General features: G+C 39.3%; 1 non-coding gene across 1 annotated transcript; it reads right to left on the bottom strand.

Annotated features, from left to right (window-relative positions):
• Positions 1–18605: 18605 nt before the first annotated feature.
• LOC150016778 (U1 spliceosomal RNA) lies at positions 18606–18769 on the bottom strand. Its single transcript, XR_016510367.1, has one exon. It is a non-coding gene; the product is annotated as a U1 spliceosomal RNA (small nuclear RNA).
• Between the last annotated feature and the right edge of the window lie 4289 nt (positions 18770–23058).

Here is a 23058-nt window from a genome sequence, read left to right as displayed (position 1 = left end):
ATGTTAGGTTCCATGAGGGCAGGGCCAACGTATTTCCTCATCTGTGTCCTCACCTCTTCAGTCAGTGCCTGGCTCTTAGTAGGGGCTCAGTAGAGAGTTGATAAATGAATGAATGAGTCTAAAGCAGTGCTTGTTACATAACATAGGGTCTCCTTTTTTTGAGGCTTTCAAAGTTCCCTTGTGGTCTTACTACCGCAAAGAACATTGCTTCTCCAAAACAGTTGGTTTGTTCTTAGCTCATAGACACTCTTGGCTGTGTATCTGTTAATATTCTCTTGTTTCTGTTGGCAGCTAGAGAACTTTGAAATAGATTGTAGTTGACCCTTAGCAGGTGTATAGAACTTCACAGTATATACTCTATTCACTGGCCACCTTCCTGCTTATAGTTTTATATTCCCATTTCTTGATTTCCCTTCTCTTTATTTTTATACCATTCTTTTGTTTATTATATTGCATATTTTATGTGACCTTTGTTATTATCTTAAGTATATTTGGCACTAGGTTATACAACATAGTACTCATATGAATGGTCCTTAATGTACTGTGGCAACAGATAAAAAGTTGGAATTCCAAGAATGGGACATTTTCATATGACAGTAATTTATTTCAACTTAAAAAAGAATTTCATGGTGAAGTAATGATAAAATCAATGTTCATGCTGAGATTCTTTGGTTCTAGCAATGTTAAGATCATATAACTTGATAGAAATGTGGATTTATGCTGTCTACTTAATGTTTAGAGGCTACATGAGAAGTAAAGTCATCTACCTGGTGGTTGGCCAGAAAGATTGCTTGGTTTCTCTTTTTTTCTGCTTTCTCATACCTTTAGTTCTTGGAAACATGGGTAAGGCAGGTTTTTCTCTGGCCCACCACTCAATTTTGCTTTGTTTTTTCCCCACTAAGCTCCAGGGATGTCAATGAATGGGGAGCTTATTTTCCATGCTGAAAGCTTGGTCCAGTCTAGAGCTTTGCAGCACTCTTCTGGCCTGAGAAATGCAGTCGGACCCATACTGTCCCCGAATTAAACCTTAAAAATAGTTCCAGTCACAACCTCCACAGCACTCAAGCAACCACATTTGTAGCACCAGTCTTCTCTCTGTGCGTCTGAAACTTTTGTGACCTCCACTGAGGGGGGCAGGGAACCTTTGTTTACACACGAAGCACTACTTTCAGTTACATGTGATTATGTGACTTTCGGTATTTGCTATGTCCTCACTCTTGGCCAACACAAATATGTTATCACATTCGACCTTCCTTAGCATAAGAATGACTTTGGAAGGCCACAAGATTTTCTAATAAACAAATAATGAAGGAAATGAGAGCACCTGCAAAAGGAAGGAAAACCTCCAACTGCAGATTAGGAGATAAGACATAACAAAGCCATCCACGTTCCTGTTAAGTGATGGTCCCTTCCAAGAATGCAGAATGCTATGACCGCTGGTGTGGAATGCCTGCCCTGGAACACTTGTTTCAACACAGGCAAGCTGAGCTAGCCAGACTGGGAATGTGGTCTGATCCACTGTCACTGAATGAATCCCCTTGCATTCACCCCAGGGCCTCCCCTGACCCCCACCCAGGAGGCAGAGGAGAAGAAGGCTCATGGCACCATTACAGTTGAACTCTGTGAGGGCAACAGCTACAATAGTCAATTCCAGTCCTTTTTTTCCCCTTGCTATCCATTCACCACCCCTCCCTCCCCACTGCCCCTGACCCATCCCAACTATTTAGAAGTTTGTTTATGAAGACAGTTCTTAGGGTTGGGAAGAAAGAGGCTCCCCTCTCATTCTGACTCAAGAGAAATCTCTTAGCGGCTATTAGCCTATTTCATCCTCAGAAAAGAATCCAGTTACACTAGAAAATCTCCAGAATCCTTGTACCTTTGATTTCTTATTTTTTGGGTAGCATTAACTCTGTTTCCATTCTCCCAAAGATGCTCAAACTTCTCTAGAATGCTCCTTTAACCTTCTATAGATTGTTTTGCTTCTTTTACTCCTTGTAGTAATAGCAGGCTCTGGATTCTGACTACCTGGGTTCAAATCTTTGCTTTGTGATTTCCTAGCTATGAGATCTTCAGCGAGTTGTTTAAGCTTTCTAAACCTCAGCTTCCCACTGGAGGAAAAGTGTTAAATGAGGAAATCCATGTATAGCACTTCATATCGTTTCCTTTTCTTCTTCCACCTCCCCACTCCCCCTTTTCCTCTCCTTTCCTCCCTCTTCCATTTTCCTAGTCTTCTCTCCTATTCTAACACCCTCCCTCCCACCTTTCCTCATTCCCTCCTCTTCCTTACATACACCATTGTGCAGCTTGGGTAAATCTAAAAGGGACCAGCAGTCGGATATTACGTAGGGATGTTTGAGTTCCTACTCCCACTGTCAATTCTTCTATTTTCCATTTTGTTGTAAGATAGAAGTCCAGAGGCCCTTATCTATGGCACCAGCAAGTAACAGGATAGGACCCCAAGGGCACAGAGCTGCCTGCAACAGGTGAGAAGCACTTTGTATATCCTTTAAAAATGGATACAAGCAGAATTAGTCTCTTTAAAAGTCCTTCTGGGTTGAAGCAATGACCTCACCTTAGTTTAGAAAGTCTCCAACAACATCCACAGTCTCATTGATTCATTAGGTTTTGAGAGTAGTCATCCTTTTGAAACAATGGCCAACACCATGGCTGAAACTGGGATGGAGAGTTGGAGAGGAGGAAATGGGAAAGAAGAAAGGACTAAAATAAAAATTTGTAGAGGTAGGTGCCTGGTATATTTTGCAATTGGTTTGATAAGAAGCTTGTGGTTGAGTTTAAGGCAAGTTGCATGTGTTTTTTAAAGCCTGCCTGATATATCCTGAACCACTACTGCTTAAGAAGCTGTGAAGGTAGAACTACATATACAGACAAGACAGGGAGCACATGACCAGGATCCCACATACAGAGATAGTAATTAGGTTTTACCTCAAATACCTATTCCTACCCATCTGTCATGCTTGTCTAGAATGTATTGAGAGAAATCCACAGGCAGTACTACATTATTGTTTTAAATAAATGTGTGCCATGGGCAAGGCCAAAGTGATGGGTATATAGGGACTACATGTTTGTCAGTTCTAGATTAGGGTATACAATGATGACATCATCAGTTCCAGCAGGACACAAAATAACCTAAGAGGAAGACATGAGCATTTTTTTCTTGGGGTGCGGGTGGGCAATGAAAATGGGAAGAAAGAGTAAAGAATACAAGGCTGCTGAAATGAATAGAGGAGGAAAACAAAATTGTGCCATGGTAGGGGGATATAAAAGATACACGAACCTTAACTCTCTGGGAGATGAAGTCACATGAAACAGTGTTTTAACAGAAGTCTCTCCTTACACCTGTTCACGTTTAACCTCTGCCATGGTGGACACCGGTAATTCAGCTGGACATAGCCGCCGAGTGTAAATGGTTTTCTAAGTTTCCCATATGCTGTTTCTGTCTTAAGCTATTGATGGTCACAAAGAAAAGGGGGAAAAGAGTTGAATTTAAGTGTATGGAAGAAGCCTTGTGTATCTTCAATTTCCTTGATGAGAAGATCTGCCTTTTAGATAAATTTAACTATAGCAAAGGCTTTAAAAGGTCTCTTTTACTTTGAAGATTGTTATTATTAGACATGATCATTTAAGTCTAAGTAATGAAGCAAAATCTGGTCACGGCTACTCAATACAAACTCAAATTGGCATTGTGCCTATGTCCTCGGGTGTTTAGGTCCCTTAGTATAAATTAAGATGTGTTCCAAAAGGTTTCCCATTTCAAAAAATATATAAGGGTTTTATGACAGCCACTATTTCAAACTGCTGTATTTGTAATTGCAGCACATTTGATGTAGATGTGATGATTTTTTGTAGGGGTCACAATTATGCAGTTGTGAATTCATAGCTTTCTGAAGTAGCCCAGTGAGGACATATGTAAGGAATTATGTATTAACAAGGTTTGGTCTCTTCTTTCTGTAATGACTCTCCTTACTTCCTACATCAAACTGCACACTCATTCCTGTTGATTTCTCCTAATATCCTTTTCTGTGTTTAGTTCAGAGCTTCATATTGATTGCCCTTCTATGTTCTTATTCAACCCATCCTTGCTTCAATTTATGTGCTAAACTCCTGCCATAGTAATCTTGTCACTCCTTTAGTTAGAACCATTCAGCAGTTTTCCAGCACCTGTAGGACCAAGCCCATTTGAGGAGTCCACGCTTTGTCTACATCTCCAGCCCCATCTCTGCCTCTCCATGCCCTGCAATTGGGGCCCTTGCCACACCAGACCTCTTATGTTCTCTCTGAATTCCCTGGTGATTCTTACATCCACATTTCTGTATGTATGTGCTGGCTCTTTTCCCTTCATCTTTCAGTCCACCAGGTAAACACTTAACTTTTGAGATCCAGCCCAAGTATTATCTGTAGTCACCAAGCCATCCCCCCCACCTCCCTTCTCTTGTTTTTGCCTTTGTCTTAGCCTGGGCAGGATCTCCAGGCTTTGTGCCCTAGGGTGACTGAACAGGCTGTTAAATAGTTAAATACTTCCACAAGGCCCAGGAAACCCCCAGGACCTCCTAATGATCCAGCAATTAAAGGGTCACTGCCTGCACTAGCAGGGGGCTTCCTGGGCCTTGTCACAAAGCTTTGGCACTAGCCACTGGGGTTCATCAGTTAATATTTTCAACTTGCCCTTCGATCACATTATTTCCCAACTTTTATGGCATTGCCTGCTGCTTTTACTATGTATTCTCTCTTTCTAAATTGCAGCTTCTCTGAAGGCAAGGATATAGCCTTTCTCAATTCAAAATCCCCAGCATCCAGGGCAGAAAAGGAAACAAAGTAGGTGCTTAATAAATATTGAATGAGCCTCCTGAGATGGGGTCCCAGTATTGTAGAAACTGATTTCTGATTGGCTCTGAACCTTCCCACACGGATTTCTCCAGTAGCAGTGGTTCTTATTTGACTTCCTCAAGGGACATTTGACAATGTCTGGAGGCAATTTTAGTTGTCAAGACTGTGGGGTTGGTGGAGGGGTTGGGGGCACTAATGACATCTATTGGGTAGAGAGAAGGGATGCTGCTAAACATCCTACAGGGCACAGGGCAGTGCTCACAGAATTGTCTAGTTCAAAATGTTGAACAGTGCTGAAGTGGAGACCCTGCCTTATAGCCTTGGCAAAAAGTTCCTTTTCTCCATACTTTCTGACATTGGGGTCTCACCCTCTCCTTGGTTAATGCCTTTTTCTGACTACTTTTCCCTATCCCACAGTTGAGTGAGTTTGTAGCCAGGAACAGAAGAAAAGAGTTAATTTCTTTTTGTCTCTCTACCTTTTTTTCCCTTTGCTGTCTGAGGAGGTTCCTCTATACCTCATCTCTGCCTGTGTCCCTCCAAGGCTGAGGTCCCTCCCTTACTCATATGCCTAGAAGTAAAGATTTTTGAACAATGTGTAAGATCTGAAGTTTACGAGTACAACCTGACATACTCAAGACAATGTATGGGGGCCGAGAGAGAACTAGTACAAGAAAGGACAGGAGAGTCTGGATATTTGACTGTGTCTAAAGGATATCATAACACCCGTGGAACACGGAAAAAAGGGGCTGCCAGCTCGTTTTGTTTATGTGGAACAGGCCAATTGTTTCCTCCCACGCGAGTGGCTGGCTTTGTTTTATCTTTATGTAGCCACCATCCTCTTTTTCCCCCACAGACCAAATAGAACTCATTCTTTTTGTGATCTTTGTTTTGACTTCTTTTTTTGTCTCTTCCATTCAACTCTTATTTTGCGGCATAATATCAAAATATTTTCTTCAAAGACAATTTCCTTTAAAAATAAATTGTTATCAGGAGAGAAGCTATGTTCACAGCTGGTAAAGGCATGATTAAATAATCACCGTATGGGGAATTGAAAAGCAATTTCATAATATAGCTTTAGAATCCAAAGAGAAAATCGAAGGAAACATTCCATTTAGTTAAGAAAACTCTTAATCAAATGAAGCATTTGAACTCTAGTTGGTTTTTGTACTTTTTTTGGCAAGTTTCTGTATGTGCATGTTTTACTTGGTGAGACTTTGTAAGAGGTTATCTTGACACAGTTATGGGCTTCCAGAGAGTTTGGATAACTGTCTAATTACATGTAAAAAAGCCTTGAAAATAGTTACACTAAATGTTTTGGATATAAATTTGACGTGGGTCCTTATCTTTACTGCCAGTCTCCACCATTGCTCTGCTTTTTATTTTTACTTTTATTTTTAAAGTTTTCATTAATGTAAGAGAAAACAAGGATATTTTGAAGAGAAACTCTGATCCTCCTTATGCTCGCAGAGTGTCATGGACTCTTTTACCTATGAGTAGTGAAGTTATGAGAAAGGTAACCTATTTTTAAATCGAAAGGCTGGGGCTCTGCCAGTGACTGCCATGTTTCTCTCAGAGATCACCTAACCTCTCTGAGACTTATTTACCTCATCCGTGGAGTGGGCACAATGCTATCACCCTTCAAGCTTGTTCTAGTGACTGGAGTTTCCCAGTGTCAAGCCATCATCACAGGGTGTGACAAGACCCAAGAGCTCAGGAACAATAGTTATAATCATTACCACGGCGGTGTTGGTATTTTAGTGGACACCATATTTTACATAGTTTTCACTGGGAAGCTGATAAAATATCAGAGCTACTGAAGAGGAATTTGTAAAATGCTTATCAGAATTTCTAAGGCCACAAGTGTACAAATCCTAAGCTGAAATATAATTTTATGCCTTTGTTTTGGGGACCAGTATATATTAATTTCAAATAAGAATGATTTGATTTTTTTGAACATCAGTATGTGTGGTTATCCTGTAATAATACCAGACATTAGAACAATTTACATAATTTATTTATGTAACCAAATTTGTGAATTTAATTATAATTCCACTAATAAATTTCTTAGAAAGATTTTTATTTATTTATTTTTAGAGAGAGGGAAAGTGAGGGAGAAAGAGAGGGAGGGAAACACCAATCAGCTGCCTCTCTCACATACCTCCAACAGGAGATCTGGCCCGCCACCCATGCATGTGCCCAGATCAGGAATCGAACCGCCATCCTTTCAGTTAGTAGGCCAGTGCTCAGTCCACTGAGCCACACCAGCCAGGGCAGAAAATTTGATTTGAATAATTATAAATGTGATTCTATGATCAGCCCAAGAATTTTAAATAATAATTTTAGTTATGAAACATTATTTAAGTACATTAAAAATAACCTAAATGTACCTTTTAAACATTTTGAACTTTGCAAGATGATTTAGTTGTATAAGATGACATAGCTGAGGTAGTATGTTTCATAAAACTATATTAAATCTTCAAAAAAAGGAATAACTTAGAAAAGTCTTTCCAAGTTTTGTGAAATGATTTTATTTTTGTTGTTTGCAAGTAGCTTAGACTATTTTAATGTTTGTGTACACACTAAAATAATCAAAATTATATATCCTAAAAACATATCTAGCTTCTACAGCAGAACTGACATGCGCTTTGAAGTTGTGCTTGAGCAGCACATTCAGTAAACCACTTAATCACTTTAGATAATATGCTATTTAAAATGCCTTTCCAAAGTATATTTATCTATATTTTATTCCTATGGAAATTTAAATTTTATTTAAGTACTTATATGTCATTTTTGTATTTATCTTGAAAAGTTGTGTTTAATATTTATAAAGACTTTCATTAGTATTAATCCAATAGATTAATTTCAGAGACTGTTTTTTTAATTAAACTCTTGGGTTTTTAAAAATCCTTTGTAGTAATGCTACATCATACTTGTTTATAAGATTTAGGTTGGAGGTACTTTAATAAAAAGATAATCCTACCTATTCACACATAACCTTATATGCACACAGGATTTTAAAAGTGAGAAAAGCTCAGTTATTCAGTGAAGGACATTCTCTGATTCTAAAAAAGAGAAAGAAAATTGGTGACAAGCAGATAAAGAAAATCAACCTAGTCTTAAAGCTTATTGCGTTGTATTTTTGTCTTATAAACTTTGAATTGAACTTCTGCCCAGGATCTGATCTGGATGAAATGTCATATCTGAGACTAATCCTTATCTCCTAAACGTTTCCTTTGTTTCTTTGATTCTTTGGGCTTTGCCCTCCTATTTTATTGTGAGTGGCCCAGGGCTTTGATCTTGCAGTAAGCTCTGGCTTGCAACACAAACCTTTGCTTTGGTATGACACACAGAAGGACATGGGTATACTCAGAAAATCTAAATAGACAAGAGGTTACTTCTTCTGTGGTTAGGGCTGAAGGCAAATGGGGTAACTTCAGAATTTATTGTCTCCCATTACATTATGGGAAACTAAAAATTCACACGGGTATTTTAACTTTAAGAAAGCACACCTGTGAGAACAAGTTTGATATACAGTATATATCTGTTTCTCATTTCATTTACAATAGTTTCTTGAGTTTTCAGAATGAAAGTTTTACCCTTTGCATTGCTCCAGACATAAACAATTTGAGGCATCTTTCAGATCCCGAATTCCTTTCTAGTTAAAAAATTATAATAATATAGTTTTGAAACTGTACAAAATTATTAATATACTAAGCAAAGAATATATCATTCATGTGTTCTTTAGCCTAAATAATAATTTAAAGTGTAAAGTAAATAATAAAAATATTTTTTGCAAATAATACTTCATATTTCCTATTTGTTTGCAAATAATGTTTCATGTTTTTCCAATAATATTTCCTATTTCCTATTAAATTTTTTTCTTACTTTAAAGAAAAAAAGTTCATAAAATTTTTGTGCCATATAATTCATTATACCCACAGTTTCAGAGCATGTATTCAATAATCCTGTATTAGAGACATGTATTTAAACTAAGAGACATCTATACATTTTAGATATGTATGTACAATACACCTCTGAAATAAGGGTTATCATAAATAAAATGCTTCAACACTCAGATTACTCAAAAGATTCTTGAGGAGAACTTCAAAGTGTTTCCTCCTTCAAGAAGTTCTACTAATAAGTTAATTATAAACATTAAGTAGTGTTTTTTAAGGCCATTTTCTTATTTTTGGTCTTTGTTCAAAAAAAATATGAGGAAGCAAGCCAGATGAAGCTATATAACTACATTAATGGCAAGTTTATCATTTTGAGATGGAGACTGACACATTTATGTCCCTCAAAATAAAAGCAGCGAAGAAATTGATTTTACATGCTTAATAAATGAGTAATTAGGATGGAAACATTTTACTTGCCAACATCAGACATTTCCCTAACACACTTTTCATGACATTTTAGATGAACCGGTTCAGAAATATATTCATAGACAACCCCAAACTGCAGATTATGATAAGGAAACAGTCTTATTATCATAACTATTATGTCAGTCTTTCATTCCAAGTATCAGAGACTTCTGGTATGTTGCTCGTTATTTATATATTTACATATACACTTACATTTTTTAAAACTGGGACTCACCCGCTAGCTCCTAAACAAGCACTGAACTTTGTGAGTTCATAACCTGAAGTCAAGTTGTAGGTAATGTTTGTAATTCTAAAAATGCCGACATTTGTCATTGTGAATTATGTTTCCTTTAGGAAATTCCTTTACCAAAGAGAGGCAGTCATTTTTGACACTAATCAGATGCCTCTGTGCTGACCCTCTTGGTGAATGAGGCCAGGTTTTCTAGGTTATTAGTATTTAAAGAGAAATAACCATTCAGTGTAGCATTTCAGTAAATAATGACCTACAAGACTTATTAGGCATATTCCACAAGTTTTCCCACCTACAGCAATGATTAACTTAGAAAACGGTCCAGAGCTTTTCTTGTGTCAGCTGAGTGGGGCTGGTAGTTCCTCATTCAGATTTTTCACTTAATCCGATGGCTTTGAATTCCTTGCCTTGCAAGTTCCTATATATAAAGATTAGAAACTGCTTTTGGCTATGCAGAATTACATGCTTTTAGATGAAATTCAATCCATTGTAAAAGGTTTGTTCAGAGAAACACTATTTATTCCTTGTTGAATTTGGATGGCACAGAAGAACATTAGTTAACTGGGAACAGAAATTGTGTTACCCAATTTAAAAAAGCTGTAGCAATGATTTTGGGAAGGACTAGAAAAATCAAACACGGGTGAATTTATTTAAGCCTTTTAAGGAAAAGAGGAAATACCGGAAGATAATTAAAAGTGCAGGGCTAACTTTTCCTCTGGAATGTCTTTGACTTGCCTGCCTTTTATATAGGTTATGTCATAATGAAGGTTGGGAATTGAAAACAAATTTTTGGTATTTAAGGAAGTGATGGGGTTTTTGTGATTAGTACTCATCTTTGAGTAAAACATGTTAAAAAATCTTTAGGAGTGAAAAAAGAAAAAATATTTGGGTCTTATGAACTATTGGAAATGTGTGTTATGTGTATTGTGTGTGTGTGCCTATATTTCAAAATATAATAAGTTAGAAATTTGGAGAAGTCCTGAGAAGTGACTACTGTCTCTGAAATGATTTCTTTATCTGACCACTTACAGACCAGAGGTGAGGCTCCTCTCTGAGATTCTTGCTGTTTAGCTGCAGAATTCCAAAGAAACAGAAACATAGAGGGTGGGGGCTGGGGTGGGAAATGGAAGTACAAAAGGTTTCCACACGTTATCCATAGAGGAAAATGCTGAACAAATATTTCATTTGTTCATATAGCAGGATTAAAATTTTTGTTCCCTGAAGAGCACAAGCATAAATCCTTAGACAATCTCTGCAGAATTTCCTGAAGGATCAAGAAATTCTTGGGGTTTCCGAGTTACACATTTTTACATCCTTACACCCTTTTCAACTAACAGAAAAGGCAAAACACCCACAAGGACTTCCTTTATTGTTCTCGGTGTCCTTCCATGCCTTTCATATCTTACTTTCTTCCCAGATGCATTTAGCAGATTTTCGTTTTGGTTCATGTGAATGAGTTTCATCTCAAGGTATCCAGTCCCTCCCACTTCTGAATCCACTCTTAATGGATAACCCTTACTTCCTTGTTTCCCGTCTCCCCCTAGAAACATTTGCTGCTCCACTGTGTTTAGTATTAGCATTGAATGGTTCTCAGGATTCATTCAAAGATGGTAAATGAGTTTTTCTTTTTTTAATTGACTTGGCTGGAAGACACTCTTATAAAAAGGATGCCGGAGAAAGAAAATAAGCAGACATTCTAGGGAATTGTGGTAGCTGTATTGAGCAGAGGGAGGTTCCAGAAGTTTCCATTCAATGTGGGCTTCAGTGTTATGGACAGAGCATGGCTCAGTGCCTTGTGATGGAAGGGGTGACATAAATATTGAACCCCTCTCCAGTGGACCCTTCTCATCATCAGTAAGTTATGACTGACTGTTTGCTCTAGGAAGATTTTTTTTTTTAAGAAACTTTTTTTTTTTTAAAGACCAAAAAACCATGCCTTCATTGAGCTGATACTCAGACTTTTCTGATTAACCTTGTTGAAGAGGAAACTGGAGATGCTCAACTGAAGAACATAGACGGCTGTTTCACGTGTACCCAGCTCATACTGTTTGGCTGGGGAAGTTAATCTCACTAGAAGGAATGCAGCATGGTGAGCTCTGAGCAGGCCAGGACTGTGACCCTCCAGTCCACCGCGTCCCCAGCGTGGTGGGTACTTGGCAAATGGATGAATGAGTTATCCTGCCAGCTGCTGCTGCCAAGTCTGTGGCTTGTTCCTTTTTGATGTCATTTGTATTAGGCCTGAAATTTGCTTTGAAATCACAGGAAGAAAGACTCTATATAAACTAAATGGCCATTGTTTTCTCTAATATTATTATGTCACACCCAACCCCCAATCCCTCCCAGACAACAATTGAACCAAAGCAATGTCAGTCACATGATGCCTGAGGTCAAGTTAGTTCACCTCCCTCCCTCTAGTCTGGCATTATGTAAACCACTGAAATAAAGGCAAATATTTCTGTGGAGGTATACACTTAATAAAAACACAAGTTGTGATGAGAGGGCAGAGGGAGGACATTGTTTGATTCCCTCCAAAGGAGTTTGTTATGCTCAGACACAGAGCAAATCTTCTGCAAATTCCTTTTTTTCCTCGATGAAGTTAACAGAAAAATGAATTTGGACTTCCAGGATGCTGCGGGGAGGGAGGGCTTGTCCTCACTTGCACCAAGTGATTTCCATCTGTCTCATGCAATGGGCTGAAGCTCAGTCAACACTAGTTCTAGGTGAGTTGATCCTGACATTTCAGTAATGGTGGGGGCACAAGGGAGGGCCAGAGATTTTGAGCCTCATGAGGGTATCCTTGGATTGGTGAAATCTCCATGTGCTGGTATTTTATAATTTATAGTGAGAAAAAGAAATGCTGTCACACATCCCTAAATATTGATAAGAAGTGCGCCCTTCTAATGAGAATATGCCACAAGACCTTCATGTTTCTCATATATCTATACAGCAGATATTTATTTAGTATCTGTTTGAGTGAGGCTGGGGCCAGACAGATTCCTACCTTCCTGAAGTTCTTATGTTTAGCACTGGAACAGTTATCAGTAAACAAATAAGAATGCTCACACTATGTATAGAAGCTGAAGACCACTTAATAGTAATAATAAAGAGGAGGCATGGGAGAAAGAGGAAGAGAAGGAGAAGCAGAAGAAAATGAGAGAAAATTATGCATAAGGTATCAACCAAAAATGAACCCAAAAGAAATCCAGGGACTCTGTTAATCAGTAGCAGAAAGGTCTGCCCAGATCTGCGAATCCACCAGGCCACCTTGTGACACCCTATCACATATTATTTCTTTAATGGACACTCTAGAGTAGGAAACAGTGGGAGAGCCAACGCTTGGGTCAGACTGCAGATGTTTGCTATTCTTTGGAAGTTCCTTCCCCCCCACAAAAACCTGCCAAGGTAATAAGGAATTGCGGCAGCCACAGAGAAAGCACAGAAGGGGCCTCTCATTCATCTTGCAAGGGCATGTTTGGGCTACAAGGTCAATACCCTTTTGTTTGACGAGAACCCTTCAGTGATGATGCTGAGCCTATTTACCTTAGTCACCCAGTGCCAGTGGTGGGGGACCCCCAGCAGAAAGGAGGGAAGAGTCCAGACATGATAAAAGAACATATTTCCTGCCTATGGTCCTATTCTTCCAGATGTATCTAAAAGCAGTGCTTAGAGCATAGCAAATCATAAAAAAAGTATGCTGCATAAATTAATAAAAATATTGTCCAAGGAGTAAGCCAAATGCCTTACAGGGCAGGTGGGAAACACCAATGAGCAGAGGGACCAGTGTGATGGGTGGTGCTCAAACCTGGCCAAGCAGACAGCATGAGCCCCACTTCATCATGGGAAGCTGCAGCTCAGTATTGCCATGGGGGAAAAATGGGTCCAGTATTGCTCAATCTCCTGATTTTTCAAGAGGAGCCAGAAATCTAGACTCGTGTGTGAAATCTCATTTTTAAAATGTTGCTATCACTATTTTTAAAACACTATGAGGAGGACCAAACAAACATATCTGTGGACCAGATGCAGCCCAAGTCTGCTAGTTTGTAGCTCTAGCTTAGTTGGAAACAAAGGGGACTGTATTGGGGAAAACAACTTGAAGAAAATAATTTTGGAAAAATTCTTTTCAGTCCATATTCGTGGACTTTTGGGGTTTATATCACTTAGAGAATAGTCGAAACTGTGAGGTCCGAGGCACAAATGTTAGGCACTCTCTGACTCATCGTCAGGGACTCTCTTTGGCTTTCTGCTGCCTTCTGAGAACAGGTACCTCTTTAGCCCCAGGATGCCAGAAATCTCAGGGCTACTGCTTATGCTCAGTTCTTCCCAATTAATGGAAGGACTTTAAAATACTTTTGTGTGGTGGATCTTTCTACTTGGTGATCAATGGAGGTACCAAAGAAGCCATGCTCTGAGAATGATCACAACAAGTCACAGTCCCTGACCTAAATATATTTAATTATAATTTGTGGGGAGGGGGATAGAACTGAGGCTTGATATCACTCTGGGAATAAAAGAAAATGGACTTTTTACTCAAGTCAGTACAAAGAAAGTTTCTAGGGTGTGACCTGCAGAGAACATCTGTGACCTTCTTTATTTCAGAAGTTCCAGGAGGAGGCTGTGGCCCTGGCTGCCACCACGGGTTGAGCTGGTCAGCAGGAAGCTTGGCCTGCCAGAAAAACAAGGCAGGGAACAAGAAAGGCATTTTTCCAACTTATCCAGATGCCTCAGAACCTAGAGATGATGAACTAAAGAAAACTGATTTTAATGAGTTTATCTTCACTAGTCTGTGTTAGATATGGTAAGCTACCTGATGCTGTAACAAATAAACCCTGAACCTCAGGAGCTCAATACAATAAAAGTTTGTTTGTTTTGTTTTGTTTTGTTACATAAGCAAAGTTCATTGGGTGCTCAGAGGATGGCTTCTGTGGGACTCTCCCCTAAGCATAGATTCTGGAATCCTGCTCCTCCCCTTTAGTTTTTCTGCTGTCCCTTAGAGTTGCCTTGAGGTCCTCTGCTGGGATATGCAAAGAGAGAGATTGACTTTGTTACAGAAACAGGGGAGTCCAAAAATCCCCAGAGCTTGCAGCTGGGGGATGGGGAGAAGGAAGCAGCTTTTGGAATGCCTCCACATGCCTGAGGCTGGTGGCTAGTGTCTTTCTTATGCAAATGGTTTAATGCATCCAAAGCCTCAGGCAGATGGGAGGAGTCTTGAACCAGGGGACGGTATGGAAAGCACACAGAGCCTACGTAAGGGTCTGTGAATGGTCAGAACTGTTTGCAACGCCCACTGCGTCGATATATAAGCAGCTGCAGACATTTTAGACTCGGACTCTCTCTGGCTCTCGCTCGTGCTCTCACTCTGAGACTCTCGCTCTCTGACTCGGGCTCTCACTCGTGCTCTGGCTCTGGCGCTCTGACTCTCTCTCTGGCACGCTCGCGTGCTCGCTCTCGCTCTCTCGCTCTCCCGTGTGCTCCCTCCACGTGGCTTGGTGAAGGGGCCTTCTCCATGTGGCTTGGAGAAGGGGTCTCCAGGCTGCTTTAAGAGGCTCTCGCCATGCGGTTTTGAGAAGGAGAGGAGATCCGCGCAGTTTGCAGGAAGAAGGCTGTTTGCAAGGAGGCTGAGAATCCAGGCGGTCCTGCATTGAGAGCTGGAGGGCACCACAGCACAGAAAGGACCTCCCCAATCAGATTGAATGATTGGCAGCTGCTGGTAAAGCTGAACTGTGTTTGGAAAGTAGGGAAACGGTTTCTCTGACTTTCCTAAAACTAACCTGGTTTGGTAAGGGGAGGCAAGGATATGTGTTTGTGGGTATTTTAAAGAGCATAAGACTTAACAACAGAAATCCGCAAATAACTAAATCTATATAACTGTTAAATAAACAATTCTTTTTCTTTTCGCTAAACTCTGGTATTGAGAGTTATAATTTTGGCAGCGGGCAATCGGGCCCCTAACTAAAGAGCCCGTGGGTTTGTTTTCAACTGGAGTAGCCCAGGGGTTCTGTAACAACTTGTCTATCTTAGGGCCAGGCCTAGAAGTGGCACTCTTTGCTTCTGTCACATTTTGTTGTCTAGAACTCAGTCATATGGGAAGAAGCTGTTTACCCTACTATTTACCATGCAGCAGGAAACAATGTGTGTGAACATGAAATCATCCTGACACACTTCCTATTGACCATCTGAACAGAGGAGGGAGAATTACACCAACATGTTCTTTTCTCTTTTCCTTCCTAGCCCCCACCTTCTCTCTTTTTCTCTCTTTCCCCTTATCTTTTTCTCTCTCATGCTCATTATGAAAGGCTAACTATAAGAACAGTGAAGCCAACTAATAACAGGTTGATAGCCTGGCTTTCTATGAGATTGGACTTTAAAAATCAAGGAAGAAACATGATGGTCTCATTCAGATTGAATTGTAAGAGCTAATTAGAGCTAATTTGTCTCTAATTAGCCTGTTGCTAATTTCTTACTTGATAGAGTTGCTTTCAAAGAACTCTTCCTCCTTCTCCTCCTTAGTAAGTATAAACTCATAAGAACACATAGATATACATAAGATGTATGTAGAAAATTGCAATTAAATGTACCTAGGTTTTCATGACCAAGACAAATTGTTTATCATTGATTCTTTGCACTTTCTAAGTGGCTTTTATCAGAGGATATAAAGGTTCTTCACAAGTAATTAAGTCATTAAAAGTTATCTCAAAGAGTTTTCAGGTAATTGAGCCAAGCATCAAACTTCTTTAGTTTACAGGGGAGAAACTGAGTCACAGAATTAAGAGATTTGTTTTTGATCACTCTCATAAGTAATCATTATTGCTAGAAATTCCTAAGACCCTTAATCATCTAATTCCCCAAAGCAGGTCAGAAGGTGCATTTAAAACCCTTACATCACTCCTGGAAAAGCTAAAGTATATTTATGTTTTGTGCATTTTAAATATGCATTTTTAACTCACTGCCATTGAAATGACAGGCCCTTTGTCCTAATTCGGAAGTGGTTGGGATACATATTTAAAGAGTTCACTCAAAGACAAGATTTTGACAGCCACAAGGTCATGTTAGATGTGCAAGCAAGTGAATCCTCTTGGTTTGTGAATCTGGCTTCATGGTGAGCCTGTATTCCTAAGAAACAAGCCTAAACAACATGCCTGACCTTTGAATGCAATTTACAGAGTACCCATAAGAGGTTGTGTTCTTAGTGCCAACAGCTTATGTGGGGAGACAATGATCCTCTAACCAAGTTAGGTGAGAAATATCTATTGAATGCACTGTATATAGAATTGTTAAATTAAACAGACTTTTGAGTGGGCTTAAAGTGACATTTTTTGGGGAGTGTTTATTGACCAGATGCAGTGAATCTGAGATCAATTAATTTTGCTTTGAAGTTTGTTCTTGATCCAGATCTTCAATAAGAAGGTAGTTTCCAAATCACTGGTCTGTGAACACTGCTTGTGATTAATTACCCTTTTATAATCTTAGGAATTCTGTTCTTTGCTATATTTTGAATAACTCAGACTCCACGGGGAGTTGTATTTTGGCTAGTATTTTTGGAACTGCTAATAAACACCTACTTCCTGTTTTTCTTACTACTGTGTATAGCAAAATTGTAAAATTACTTGTATTGCCATCTCTGTTTCTTGTATTTAACCAGCCCTGATTTATGTTGTGGACTAATTTGTATTAGAGTCTTTGCCAACACAGTTCTCATAACTTCAAAATGTAAGATACTGTATCTTACTATTGCAGTACAAACTTGAAAGATGATAGGAGAAAGTACTTCATTTCACCAACACAGAAAAAGTAGAATTTTAGTATCTTGGGCCCCCCAAAAGTCTTGGAAAGAAGTTTAGTGTATTTTTATTTCGTTTCTTACATATTTTTTGAGGTCAGTAGTTTTATTCTTTTAGGAAGACATGAAATGGGATAGAAAATATTTTTCTGTTTTCCTTTGAGGTGCAGTTTTTCTTGCTAAAGTCTAAACAGCATATTTAATGAATAGTAAGTACAATTATTATTATTTATCTCAGGTATTTATTTACTTATATTTTTAGTTCTAGTTTTAACCTTTTTATTATTTTACTAATTTTTAAATTTTCAATTATAGTTGACATACAATATTATATTTTAGTTTCAGTGGTTAGACAGTTATATAATTTAGGAAGTGACTACCCTAAGTCTAGTACCCATTGATACCATACATAGTTATTACAATATTATTGACTATATTCTCTGTGCTGTACTTTACATCCCGTGACTGCTTTTGTAACTGGTATTTTGTACATCTTAATCCTAACCCTTGTTTTCACCCACTGCCTCAACCCCCTTTCTATCTGGCAACTATCAAAATGTTCTCTGTATCTATGAGTTTGTTTCTGTTCTGTTTGTTCCTTTATTTTGTTTTGTTATATTCCACAGGTGAAATCATATGTTGCTTGTCTTTCTCTCTCTTATTTCCCTTAGCATAATACTCTGTAAGTCCATCCATGCTGTTGCAGATGGCAATATTTCATTCTTTTTTATGCCTGTGTAACATTCCAGTGTGTATATGCACTGCCACTTCTTTATCCATTTGTCTACTGATGGACACTTGGGTTGCTTCCATATCTTGGCTATTATAAATAATGTTGCAGTGAACATAGGGGTGCACATGTCTTTTCAAATTAGTATTCTGGGTTTCTTTTGATAAATACCCAGAAGTGGAATTGCTAGGTCCTTCCTTGTCTCTTGTTATAGCCTTTGTTTTAAAGTCTATTTTGTCTGATATAAGTATTGCTACCCCAGTATTTTTTGTTTCCATGTGCATAAAATACCTTTTTTAAAACTCTATTTTTTTTCAGTTTGTATGTGTCTTTCAATCTGAAATGGGTCTCTTATAGGTAGAGTATGTATGGGTCTAGTTTTCTTACCCATTCAGCCACACTCTGTCTCTTAATTAGATTATTTAATCCACTTACATTTAAAATAATTATTGATAGGTATGTAGGTTATTGCCATTTCATTATTCATATTTTTTCTTTTTTTTTTGTTTTCTTCTTAAAAAAGTTTCACTAACATTTCTTGCAATGCTGGTTTGGTAATGATGAACTCCTTTAGCTTTTTCTTGCCTGGAATACCCATCTTGGGTTTTTTTTTTTTAATTATTAAAAAAAAATTTCTTTCCACAGGGGAGCGTGTGAATGTAGTCCCCCACTACCACAATTTATGCAGTTGAGTTTCCGACATTTGGAAAAACAGCAGGGGTCAACACACCTGGAGTGCAAAGGATAAGCCTCGCCCTGGGAAAACCACCTTCGTGATCATGGTATCTCCCCTGCCAGGTAAGTATCCCATCTCAGGTTTTTGTAATAATTTACAAAATGCTCTTGTTGCCTTTGTTGCACACACTAACCTGGCCAGCACTGAAACCTCCAGTTTGTGTGTGTCATCTGTAGGCTCCTGTTGAAATCCAGGACGTTGCTGACTTAGGAGAGGTTGGGGCCTCCCGTGAAAGCCCAGGAGAACTGGCCTGGGTCTAGCACTGGCTCTGAGAGGAGGTGATTCTCTCTGCCTTGCAAGTCCAGACAGGTACTGAGTGAATTACCAACAGAGCATTCTCCTTTGCTAATAGAAACATATCAAGAGTTAATACCTTATTGGTGCAGAGGAATCTCTTTCGTTTTTCTGTTCTCCTACCAGACCACGCCCCCAGGCTCCTGATGACTCCAACGGGAATGGAAAGGTTGAAAATGATCTGTGATGTTGCTCAGCAACAGTCTGCAGATTTGGCCCTGCCCTGGTGGTGAGGCAGTACTACCCTTGGACTTGGGCAATTGGGCTCTGTACCCCCTTGTTTTAGCGAACGTGGCTCAGAACCTCTCTGCAGTCTGCTTCTAACCAATGGGGCAAGACATTTTGCGGGTTAAGGAGTATGCACCCACAGCTCATGCCCAACCCCTCCCTAATCTGGGTACCCCGAACTAGAGAAGTCCTGCCCCAAATGACCCTAATACTTTTTTCAGGGCCTGTGAAGGCCTCGTTCCTCATCTGTCCTCCTGAGGGGTCACATATGTGTGTGTTGGGAGGATGGAGTTTGCACATGAGAAATGGGGTGTTCACACACATGCACCCCAGACCCTCACGATACTGGATGGAACCAGTTATGGGAACAAAGGCAAGAGGCCAATACTTGAGACCTTCACATATTTTCTTGCCCTGGCCAGGAGATGGTAGAGGCAGTCCTGCTGTGCGGGAACAAAGAAAGGTGGAACGTAAAGCTTCCACTGTGCTCCCCAAGTTTCTCTCCTTTCCTCTTCCACTTCTTCTCAGCTTTTACCAGCATTCTTCTGTCCTCACCTCTCATCTCTCTGCAGGTGACTGCCTAAACCACCCTCCTAACCTCTCTAACCTCCAGACGGCTTCAGCTGCCTTCTTGTTCTTTTCTTCCTGACGGTTCTATCAGTACCTCATAGGCAACATATTTAAAACCAGAATGAGAATAAGAATTTCCCCCAACCACCTCTTATTTTTAAAATCTGTGCTTCAGCTAATCACACCAGCCCCTGTAATTATCCAGCCAGCTCTGTTCAGAACCAGTTTGACATTTTTTCTCTCCTCTCCTGCATTCCTTTGGTTTATTCAAAATGAATGAATTAATCCTAAATGTGAGGCAGAAGATCACTGTGCAAAGCCTCTTGTTCGCTGCTGCTGTTTCCTGAAGGTCTTATGGTAGCTCACCAGAAAAACCTTTCCAGTTCCTCCCCTCCTCTTGCTCCTTGTTAACCTCCTTACACCTCCTGGCCAGACTCATCTTTCCAAAGGGCAGAAGCACTCTTAGGACTCCCCTGCTCAAGAGCCTTCAAGAAGTCTCATGTGCTGAGCAAATTTAGTAAAAACTCTTTAACCAGTTCTTCATTTTTTTCTGTATTTCCTATCAAACCGTTTTGATCCCTCGAGATCTATTTAAAATAATACCAAGAAGCCTTTCTTGAATACTTTTTCTTGTGGTAGCACTTTTTTTACTGTATAATATTTCAAATAGGCAAGATTTTGGAACAATATGATGAACACCATATACTTACTATTCAGCTTTATCAAATCTTGATTTTATACTGTATTTTTAAGTTAAGAAAGAAAACGTCACTGATATGCTAGAGGCTCCTGAGTACCCTAGTTCATTTTCTTCCCTCCCTCTTTTTCTCCCAGAAAAAAACATTATGGTGAATAGAGTGTTTATTATTACCATACATGTTTATACTATATATTTATGTACCCCAAAATATATTTTATTAGTTTTTAGGTGTATAAACTTGATGTAAAAGTTATAATTTAACAACTGTTTTGCTTTACATATTGTTTTACAGCCTTATCCATGTTTATTTCACTTAGTAGCTATAAATTATTTCACTGTATGAATATTCCACAATTTATTTTTCTGTTTCCAGCTGATGGATATTTATGTTGTTTCAAATCTTTTGCTCTTTCAATAGTTTGCTCTTTCAAAACCCTGTGCCTCCTCACACCTAAGTGTGAGGATTGGCTTATAGGGTTTATATCTAAAGGTGGGATTTCAGCATTAAGGGGTGTGACCATCTTCAGCTTCATTAGACTTGGCTAATGTGCTCCTCAAATTGCACCCATTTCCATTCCTGCTGGCAGTCTAGGAAGGTTCCTGCTTCTCCACACTCTCATGTGATGTTATGATCATCAAACTTGAATTTTGCCAATATGAGCAGTGCAAAGTTAGGTCTCTTTGTTGCTTTAACTGCCTTTCTCTGGTTTTCAGTACAGAAGGCTTTTCTGGGCAAGATACATGAAGCACAAGCATGAAAGACCTGTAGAAGACCCATTCATCTGATAGTCCAAAAATAAAGCCTTCTGAATAACAAAAGATACCATAGACCTGAAGACACAGATGAGACAGGCAGGAAGAACAGATATACAATGCATCTAACTCATATAAGATTAGTACCCAGAATATGTAAAAGAATGCCTGTAAATTTTAAAACAAGGCAACCCAAATGAAAATGCACACATGTTTTGACCAAGCAGTACTCAAAAGAAGAAATCTCATATATTCATGGAGTCCAGTAAACATTTGCTGGTAATTAAATGACTAGAACGAGAGTGACTGAAACAGATCTCTGCTGATGCCAATGTCTTCATTGGGTTCTTGGGACACAGACCCTGTGACAGAAATTTATGTGCAGGAAATTTAATGGGAGGGCTCTCAGGAAGGGAATCAGGAAAGCAGGATTCGACAGAGTAAGAATTTGAGTTGGGAATGCTGGAACTCAATGGCCCTTCAGAGGGGCTCCGAACTGGTAAAAAGGCTGGAGCTCAATGGCCCTTCAAAGGGTCTCTGAGCTGATAAAAAGCCTGGCCTTTTGTGCCCTTGCATCTATGCACCACTGGTTACAAGTTTTTCCAAGCAGGGGAAGCAACCTTGGCAGATCCTTTTGGCAGAAGGGACTGTCCAAGGAGACACTCAGCTCTGAGCCATCAGTAGTCTATGCTCCTGGCAGCTGGAGGAACAAAGGGAGAGCTGGGGAGTTATACCACAGTATTCACTTCATCCATTATTAAAATCCACTAAAGTAATCAAAGGACAGTGATTACAAATATCGGCCTCGGGGTCAGACAGCCCCTGTTCAGCTACTTATCCTGTGAGGTGACCTTGGGCAAGTTATCTGAACTTAGTTTCAGCCATGATATTCTTTCAACAAGTGTCTGAGAGTACCTACCTTGAGATTGTTGTGACAGCTAAGTGAATGAATACTTCTAAGTACCTTAACTCCATTTCTGGCCCATGTTTAATGCTTATAAATAGTGACTATTATTTATTATGATTAATAATACTTGTGGGTAAAGGCCTGTGTTAGTTTTGCTCTGTCAGTGTATTATAGCAAGAAACTTTCTTGGAATGTGTTTCTGTGGCTTTCTTAGATAAATGCAATACTCATGAGGCTAGTGGGATTTAGAGCAGGCTTATTCTCTAGTCTAAGCCGGTAAATGCCTTAGCTGTTTAATAAAACATTTCCTGGATTACATTTAAAACTCAACTGACTTCCCACTTCTCAATGCCAGTTGTTATTTTTCTCTTCCTATTTTCATATGACTTCATTGCTATAGCAAACGGGTAATCTCAAATATAAGAACCAACTCAAATGCCCCATCTCTATCAGATGACAGTGGTATGTAGCTTTATGAAAAAAAAAATTTTTTTTTAAAGAATTCAGCAGAATCAAATAAACTAAGAGCCAGAGGGGTCTATAGACCTTAAAGATTATCCAGGGGTAATGAGACTCTACTTCCTCCTAGACCCTGCCAATTTTTAAATAAATGAAATCTCATACAACAGCCCCTTATTTGGAGCAAGAAAACACAGACCAGCTTTGGCTGAAGTTGGGATGAGGGCACTAGAACTTACCCTTTCTATTTGCCCTTTCAGTCCACATTTTACTATAGCTGTCCTTGATGTATCTCTTGGTCATAGTTTAAAAAAACAAAATCACTGTTGTAGTGTAACAAATTCATTGAAAAGATGAAGAAATGCCGGGTTTTCTTCCTGCCTCCCTGGCCACTTCTTCTCAATCTCTTTTGCTGGGTCCTCCTCTTGTCCTGTTTCTGGGGGTCATC

Source organism: Furipterus horrens, unplaced genomic scaffold, assembly GCF_987537825.1.
Source record: "Furipterus horrens unplaced genomic scaffold, mFurHor1.1.pri manual_scaffold_3, whole genome shotgun sequence".
Lineage (NCBI taxonomy): Eukaryota > Metazoa > Chordata > Mammalia > Chiroptera > Furipteridae > Furipterus > Furipterus horrens.
The sequence above is the reverse complement of the archived record's forward strand: the minus strand, read 5'-3'. Positions and strand labels throughout refer to the sequence as shown.